This window comes from Balaenoptera acutorostrata, chromosome 1 (assembly GCF_949987535.1).
Source record: "Balaenoptera acutorostrata chromosome 1, mBalAcu1.1, whole genome shotgun sequence".
Lineage (NCBI taxonomy): Eukaryota > Metazoa > Chordata > Mammalia > Artiodactyla > Balaenopteridae > Balaenoptera > Balaenoptera acutorostrata.
Window position 1 is genome coordinate 196497744 of NC_080064.1, and position 8908 is coordinate 196506651.

Below are 8908 nucleotides of genomic sequence, written 5' to 3' on the forward strand. Positions count from 1 at the left end.
TCAGCCCTTCGGGAGTCACTCCTTCTCCTTGGCCACGCCCATCCTTTTCAGACTACGGTGAGAGGACCACCATGGTGTGTGGCAAGATCCTCAAAACAGCTGGATGTACAATGGACTATTACTCAGTCTTAAAAAAGAGTGAAATCATGCCATTTACAGCAACGTGGATGGACCTAGAGACTGACATACTAAGTGAAGTAAGTCAGACAAGGATAAATATCATATGATATTACTCATATGTGGAATCTTAAAAAAAAGATACAAATGAACTTATTTCCAAAACAGAAAGAGACTCACAGACATAGAAAACAAACTTATGGTTACAAAAGGGGAGGGGGCATAAATTAGGAGATTGGGATTGACACGTACATACTACTGTATATAAAATAGATAAACAACAAGGATCTACTGTATAGCACAGGGAACTCTACTCAGTATTTTGTAATAGAGACTTCCCTGGTGGTGCAGTGGTTGAGAATCCGCCTGCCAATGAAGGGGACACGGGTTCAATCCCTGGTCCGGGAAGATCCCGCATGCCGTGGATCAACTAAGCCCGTGCGCCACAACTACTGAGCCTGGACTCTAGAGCCCACGAGCTACAACTACTGAAGCCCACACACCTAGAGCCCGTGCTCCGCAACAAGAGGAGCCACTGCAATGAGAAGCCCACACACCACAACAAAGAGTAGCCCCCGCTCGCCACCACTAGAGAAAGCCCACGCGCAGCAACAAAGACCCAACACAGCCAAAAATAAATAAATAAATGTATACATAAGTATGGTATAAAAAAAAATATTTTGTAATAACCAAATGGGAAAAGAATCTGAAAAAGAATATATGTATTCATACATGTATAACAATCACATTGCTGTACACCTAAAACTAACACAATATTATAAATCAACTATACTTCAATTTAAAAAATTGAAAAACATAAATAAAAATAAAATATCATTTTAAACTAACAAAAACAACTGCTGGATGAGTAGAGCACATTTTCCTACAGCATTAATTCCGTGCAATAGTAGGCAATTCGTGACATTTGTTGTTTTCACTACAATAAAGGTTACAGAGCAGAATGATAAATTGCCTTAATTTTTACAAGAAAACAGTTCATAGAAACAGCCTCATTTCAGGTGATCAGGTGACCATCCCTCTCTGCTGTGTAAGTGGAACATTCTGGAAGCTCTAGGCCACAGGATTAGCTCAAAGTTCCCAGCGCCTTTCAGTCATCTCCCTCCCTCTCACACTGAATGCAAATTCTTCTCCTGCCGAGATATCTTCTCAACGTTTCCCCCAAATACGCAGCGCAGACTGTTGCTTATAACAGTCATCGGGCGTCAATGATCCCTTTTCCTGCCATGTGCTATCCAGATCTGACCCCGCCTTCGAGACCAGGTCAGCCCCGCCTACCCCCTCAGAGCTGTCCTCCTGCCCACGGGGACCTGGCTGCCCTCCCCTCATCCAAAGACGTTTACTGAAGTCCCCTATCAGGGCTGGACAACTACCTCCTGGCGGCCACAGCCTTGAGTGGTTGCAGCAGAGACCACGTGGCTGGCAAAACCTCACGCATTTACCGTCTGGCCTTTTATAGAAAAAGTTTGCCAACGCCTAGTCTAGCTCCTTATTATACTTTCTGACACAAGGTTCCATTATCTCATTATATGCTATCTTAATATATGTATTATTACATATGTGCTTGTATATATTATTGTATATATGCTTACATACATATATATAAAGTTAGTTAGCGTTTTCTTTTTCTCATCTCCCACAAGCTCCTTGCAGGCAGGGACCATCTTACTCACCCAGCCGCCTCTGGAATGCCGAGGACTGTTCTACCTTTGAGGAATGTGCCCCCTGGCTTCGTCTGATACGTTAACAAATGACACATTGTCAAAGCACGACTTCGGTGGAAGTTGAAACAAACACGCTCTCCTGTTGACGGTGTGACCGACTGGTACACGAGACGTCCGTCCATCCACAGCTCAATCATCAGTTGCTTATTTGGCATCCTCACTGTACTGGGTCCCGGGCAGCGAGAGGAGAGTCACAGAAGAAAAGCATAAGCCCTCCCCACACCTAAATTCGACCGTCTCCTTGAGACAAAATGAACACGTGTGTAAGAGGGGTCAGTAGGAAACACACTCGGGTGAACCCGTTGTGCGATGCCCAGCGTTACAGGGAGAGGAGAAATTGTCGCAGTCTGAGGGCGAGGGTGACAGCAGCTCAATAAACATAGTGTGTGGCTCTGTGAAAGGGAACGAGAGTCCAGTCTGGAGGCTGGTGTGTAACGACTGTGTAAAGAGACATGCCCACGGGAACTACAGTCAGTGCACTGCAACATCTCGGGGCGGGGGAGGCGTGTACAGGGTGCGTATAGGAGGGAAAAGTCCCCTCGTTCTCAATTACGTTTGATGTCTGCGTTGATTTGAGTATCTTTGACTCCCCTTTCTTGTGGAACCAGATAGAATTTGCAGCAGCCTGAAACAAGTATATTCATTAAAGATGCAATGAAAGTTTATCGGGTGCCTCTTCCAGTCTTCAGGGAGACAGAGGTGACTGAGACCAGGCCCTGAACTCTCGCTCTTTCAAGATCAGTACTGACCACGGGACGGCTCTGAAGGACATGAACTGGGGACCTGGGGCAGGGTGAGCGCGGGGCAAGGTCAAGAAGAGCCCCTGCGGGCCTGGGCTGGACCGAGGGTGGGAGGGAGCAGAGAGCCGGGCAGAGCTTGGAGCGCATTTGCAGAAAGCAGGTGGCGGTCAGACTGAGTGATGGATGGCTCAAGAGGCTGGGAGGCTGGTCTGCAGCCAGGCCATGGAGAGTCCTGACATCCTTAGAGCTTTGGCTTGGATTCCATGGGTAAGAGACACGGCAATGTAATAGAAGCAGAACTGGAAAAGCTGGAAAGAGAACACCCAGAGGCAACAGAGCTGCTCCCTCTGAGGGCTGGCACGTGTCACCTGCGACCCCGGCTTTGCTACCCGACCCAGGCTGGACCCACAAAGGGGCCCCCAGGTTGCGAGGTGCCAGTTATCTGAAAGGAGGAACTGTGGGTTTCTTGGAGGGACCGACCAAGTCCTACCGCTCGATTCCGCAGATATTTCCCCGGAATCTTATACTCAGGACCCTGAGGAAGATAAAGGTCGATTTTCTAGAAAACAGTGTCACAGCAAATGAGTACTGGCCTTCACAGGCCTGTCTGCTCGCTGTGGCTCAGTGGCTGAACTTTGGCCCGGTGGGGATTCAAATCGATTCCAAAGTTTCTAGAGCAGTATCTTAATTTTTAACCGCACTTAGATTGACCCCAGGCAAAATGTGAGAAAGGAGAAGTTTGTCGCTATGTCCTTGTCTCCAGTATTGTTCTTGGGTGACTGAGGGTCCCCTGGTGTGGCCTCAGGGTCCCCATTTCTGTCTGGTGGGCTGTGTCCGCAGGGCTCTGACCTCCTCTGCCCTGAAACAACAGGGCTCATGGTCTTTGAAACCAGACAAGTCTTTCAACATGCAGCAAAGTTACTCAGCTTCTAGAAGCTTCCACTGCCCCATCTGGCAAGCTTGAATGACGTAACCAACGCAGATGTCTCCCACGTCCCATTAGTTACAACAGTTAGTAAATGGGAGCTGCTTAGCTAACGAGGAATACGACACTTTTGTCCAGTTAAAAAATGCTTGTATTTCTAAAAGGCTTTTACCAATATTGAATTAGTTTAATTGTAAAGACTTCCCTAAGTAGTCTGTGAAAATTGGAAGCATTTCTACGCATATTGAAACGTATAAGAGTAAAGGTGGAAATCTCCCCTCCCCACCTCCTTGATCCCCCGCCCTGCAGCGTATGAAGAAAATCTATTACTATTTATTTATTATGTATTATTAAGTGCTCTGTGCTGTGGTTGACCCAATAGATTTGTGCTGTCCCGTTAGCAGCTTTCCAGACCTTTCCATGACAGAGCAGCTGTGTATTTCTGTATTAATGTGGTTCCCAGGGCACTTTTCACTCACCACGGATTCCTCCTCTCCTGCTTGTGTTTTATCGTATCCCGCTTATACACACACTCATTTGCTCATTTAACACATGTGTACCAAGTGCCTGTGATGTATATTTAGGTTGTCTATAGAAATATAATTTTTTACTCTTATGATAAATCCATACCTTTATACATGTATTCTTGTATACTTGTATACTTGTATTCTTGTATTCTTGTATATTTGTGCGTGATTATCTCTGGAGAATAGATTCCCCAAAGTGGAATAGATTCCCCAAAGTGGGTTTAAATGTGCATGCCTTCTAAAGTTTGAGAGACACTGACAAATGGCCCTCCAAAAAGGAGGCATCAGGTCATACTCCCATCAGCCAGTTTCCTGATCTGATAGGTAAAAAATATTTTCTTAGTCTAATCTGTCTTCCCCGGGTCACTAGTGGAGATGAGATTTTTCCCTGCATGTTTATGAGTCAATCCAATGAATTTTCATGTCCTTGACCCATCTTCTAGAAGTTTTAAGAGACCTCTAATCTTATCGATTGCAAGTTGGTTCAGAGGCAGTTCGTCTTTCGGTGTCACCCATGAAGGCTGCTGTCCGTGTTTAAGGCTGACCCAGGACACATCATGCAGCTTCGGAAAAGTGGGGAGTTATTTTACCCACCCCAGGTTCTCTTATTAGGACACGAGTCATCTGTAGATATTCCAAAGTTCCACTCTGTCCATGTTAGTGGCTCAACAATCTTGGAGCCGAGGAAGGAAATAGACAAAAGATCTGGGTACATTGGTCATTTTCTTCTCTCAGACCTTCCCAGTGGTCGTAGCAAGTGGCTCAATACTCCCTATCAATACCGTAATGATAGCGAATAGTTACCGGGTCTCCTGGTGAGTCTCTTCTGAACATCCCATCTGAAACATCTTCAGCCCCCGCAAGCACTCCTCCCCCCATCCCGCCTAGTGTTTCTCTACAGCACTTCCCACCCTGGGCCTCCGTTCGTATTTCCTTGTTTACTTCTGTCTGTCTCACGGCAGCATGAGCCCCAGTGAAGAGGCTTGAACCAGAATAGAACTCCACAGTCATAAGAGAGCTTCTATGCATGTTATCTCATCGAATTCCTCCAACAACCCTGTGGTAGAGGTATTACTATTACCTCCATTTCCCAGAAGAGGAAAACGGATCCGAGGTAAATGAAGGGACACGGTCAAGGTTGTGTAGCTGGTACGCGGGAGGGCCTGTGAGCTCTACCCTGTGCTGCTGCTGCTTCTACAGAGAAACAAAACTGATGCCCCCTCCCCCTTTCCCCCGACGGCCCAAACAATAGTGGAAATGTAGCCATTTCCAGCATGGTCGTGGGATGGCTCTGAAGCTAGTACTTTATTTGTTAACAGTTTTTGGTTTCCATATATCTACATACTCAATCCTGCATATTTAACTGGTTCCCAGAAATGACGATTTTGACGCTAGTCTATTTGGGAAAAGGGGGGCCCCTCAGTCCAGTGTTAATGATCCTTCTCGCTAAACCGTAGAAAGCAGAGAGCCGTCTCGTTCTTTTTTGACATACCAATTCCAGAGCAATTAGCATCTTGTGGGCATTCAACAAATACGTGTCGAAAGGAATCAGTGGAATTGGCTATCGCAACTAAAACCTTAATTTCAAAATAGCAGAGGGAGGTTCTCCCTTCGTAAACTGAACTTTCACAATGGAATCACCTGGGTCCCACATTCACAGGTTCTATTCAATGGGCCTGGGGTGAGACCCGGCCACTGGGATCTATAAAAAGTCCCCGTGATTCAAAGGACAGCCAGGGAAGAGGAGCACCGAATTCTCATTCTTCCAATGAAGAGTGTGTGCCCACCAAAAGGTAACATTTAGGCAAAAATATTCACCGAGCAGAATTCTTCAAGAATCACTCAATTTGAAAGCCCCTTGGAGGAAAATTAGACCAGACCAGCTCAGAAGGGACCATGGAAGCAGCTCTCCTGAACACGAAGGAACCCTCAAGCCTTGGGGACTTGCAGAAATTACTTGTGAACAGAGAGGCATCCTTTCGTTTTTCTAGAGCAGGGACCTGCAAACGTTTTCTGCAAAGGGCCAGAGAGTGACTATTTTAGGCTTCACAGGCAACGACCCCACTCCCCAGGGCATCCCCGGTGCAGCCTGGACCCACGTGGATGGGGACGTGTGACCTGTTCCAATAAAACTCTATCTGCGGACATTAAAATGTGAATTTCACACAATTTTCACGTCACAAAATACTATCCTCTTGATTCTTTTCAACCATTTAAAAACGTAAATCCATCCTCATTGTGAGGGCCAGACAAAAACAAGCAGTGAGGCCAAATCTGGCCCACAGGCCGTGGTTTGGTAACCTCGCTCTAGAAGAACGTAGTAAGAAACAAATACAGGAACACATCAGAGCTGTTAATAAATGGATTATACAGCAAAAGACACATTTGGGTAGAACTGATTACATCCATCCCATCCTTCATTCCTGTCCCGCCCAGGATGCCCGAACTAGGATTCTTTCTCAAACTGCAGGTGAACTTGAGATGCTGGGGTTATCTCGGGTGGAGCCCACTTGTCTTTTAGTCTCATTCTTACTAGCGAAATTATAGGCTGCAGGAGGCGTGCAGAACCTCAGGACAGGGATGGCTCTAACATGAGCTTTCACGACTCAGTCACAGAACCTGCGGCTGCCCTACGTGGAGGCGGCTTTTACTGCCCTTTGGGTCATAAAAAACGTCAGCTTCAGGTCCCCAAGTGAACGGTTTATAGGAGTGGACTTATGCAAACACAGGCCTATTAAATACAAGCCCCAAAGATTTGGTGAAATCAGAGACGTGAGAACTGGAGGGTGGTAAAGTGAGTCCCACACCCAGTGGCAGGAGGGCAGTTTCCCTAAGGGGACGCCGGGGGTGGGGGGCGGCTCTGGCGACAGAGGGTCACTTTACCATGAAGTAGGGACGTGCAGGAGGGGAAGCTGCTGGGAGAAACTGAAGCGCTTGCCTTGCTTCCTAAGGGAATCGCTCTCGCTTATTTAATTTATCAGTGCACGGGGCTTCTGCACACCCCACACGGCCCTCGGTAACAGAAACACTAAAATGTGAAATGAATTTCCTTTGGAGAATTTTCCAAAATAAATAGTGAGGATCGTGGAGAAGAGAGGTGTGTTTATGGTGGACAAAAAAAGAGAGACTCATAGCAACATGGATGGACCTAGAGATTATCCTACTAAGTGCAGTAAACCAGCCAGAGAAGGACAAACATCATGTGATATCACTGACATGTGGAATCTAAAAAAAAAAAAAATGATACAAATGAACTTATTTACAAAACAGAAACAGACCCACAGACATAGAAAACAAACTTTTGTTCCCAAAGGGGAAGGATGGGGGGAGGGATAAATTGAGAGTTTGGGATTAACATATACACACTACTACATGTAAAATAGATAACCAACAAGGACCTACTGTATAGCACAGGGAGCTCTACTCAATATTCTGTAATAACCTAAATGAGAGAAGAATTTGAAAAAGAATAGATACACATATATGTATAACTGAATCACCTTGCTGTACTCCTGAAACTAACACAACATTGTAAATCACCTATATTGCCATATAAAATTCAAAATTTTAAAATAATAAGTAAAAGAATTTTGTCTTGGACTTCCCTGGTGGCGCAATGGTTAAGAATCCACCTGCCAATGCAGGGGACACATTGTTCGAGCCCTGGTCTGGGAAGATCCCACATGCCGCGGAGCAACTAAGCCCGTGCGCCACAACTACTGAGCCCACACGCCACAACTACTGAAGCCCGCGCACCTAGAGCCCATGCTCCACAACAAGAGAAGCCACCGCAATGAGAAGCCTGCGCACCACAACGAGGAGTAGCCCCCGCTCGCTGCAACTAGAGAAAGCCCGCGTGCAGCAACAAAGACCCAACGCAGCCAAAAATAAAATAATAAATTAATTAATTAAAAAAAAAAAAGAATTTTGTCTTCATCCATGTTAAAAAAAGAGAGAAAGAATCCACTTGGAGATGGTTTCTTCTTTTCTTTGGAGAAGAAAGGAAGATGAAGGAGACGGGGTGAGGAGGTAAGGAGATGTGGAAGAAAAAAACCCAGGAGGTGGCATTTGCATGGAGGGGCCCCATGGGGACTTGCAGGGGTGGCCCTCGGGCACGGCCCAGAGCGGCTTCTGTTCCCCCAAATCCCAGCCGCCAACAGGCCCTGCCACCGCGGGCATCGTAAACGTGTTTTACGAGCCATGCTGCTCGCTGCATCCTCATCTTCCCCAGAACAAAGACCAATGTCCAGCCAGAGCAGCAGCGAAATTACCAGCCTGACCCTCACCTCTCCGATGGGCTTCGCACGCAAAAGCTCACCCGATCCGATAGGTGCGACCCGGAGCCCATTTCTGTAGCGACATTGATGCTTTTCCCCAGGCTCACGGGGGAATTTTCCAATTACACACACAAAAATAAAACCCGCAAACCTGACAGCAGTGAGAGAGGCCCCAGAACTATTGCTGAAACACCAAAAGCTGCTTCTCATTAAAGCAGAGGTTTAGTGGAAAAGTTTAAACAGAGAACTTAGGGGAGAAGGTAGATGCTGAAAGCTCTGTGGAAATCATTCTACCTGAGGAAAAGCAGAGCGGTCGGCCAAACCCCTCTTTGCTGACCTGGTCAGAGGCCCGACTTCCCAGCTGGGCGGCCGCCCTTCGGACAGCAGCCCTGGCTTCCCCACGGTCCTGATTTCAGTGATTCAAACGTCCCTGATTATGTTGATTTCCTACGAGTAATAAAAAAATGTGATGGAATATTTTTAGCATTACATGACTTCATATAAAGAAAGGCACAAGTCAGGGAAGAAAGCCTTTCCTCAATCATGTCACTTTATTTTTACTCAGAAAATATGCTTCCTG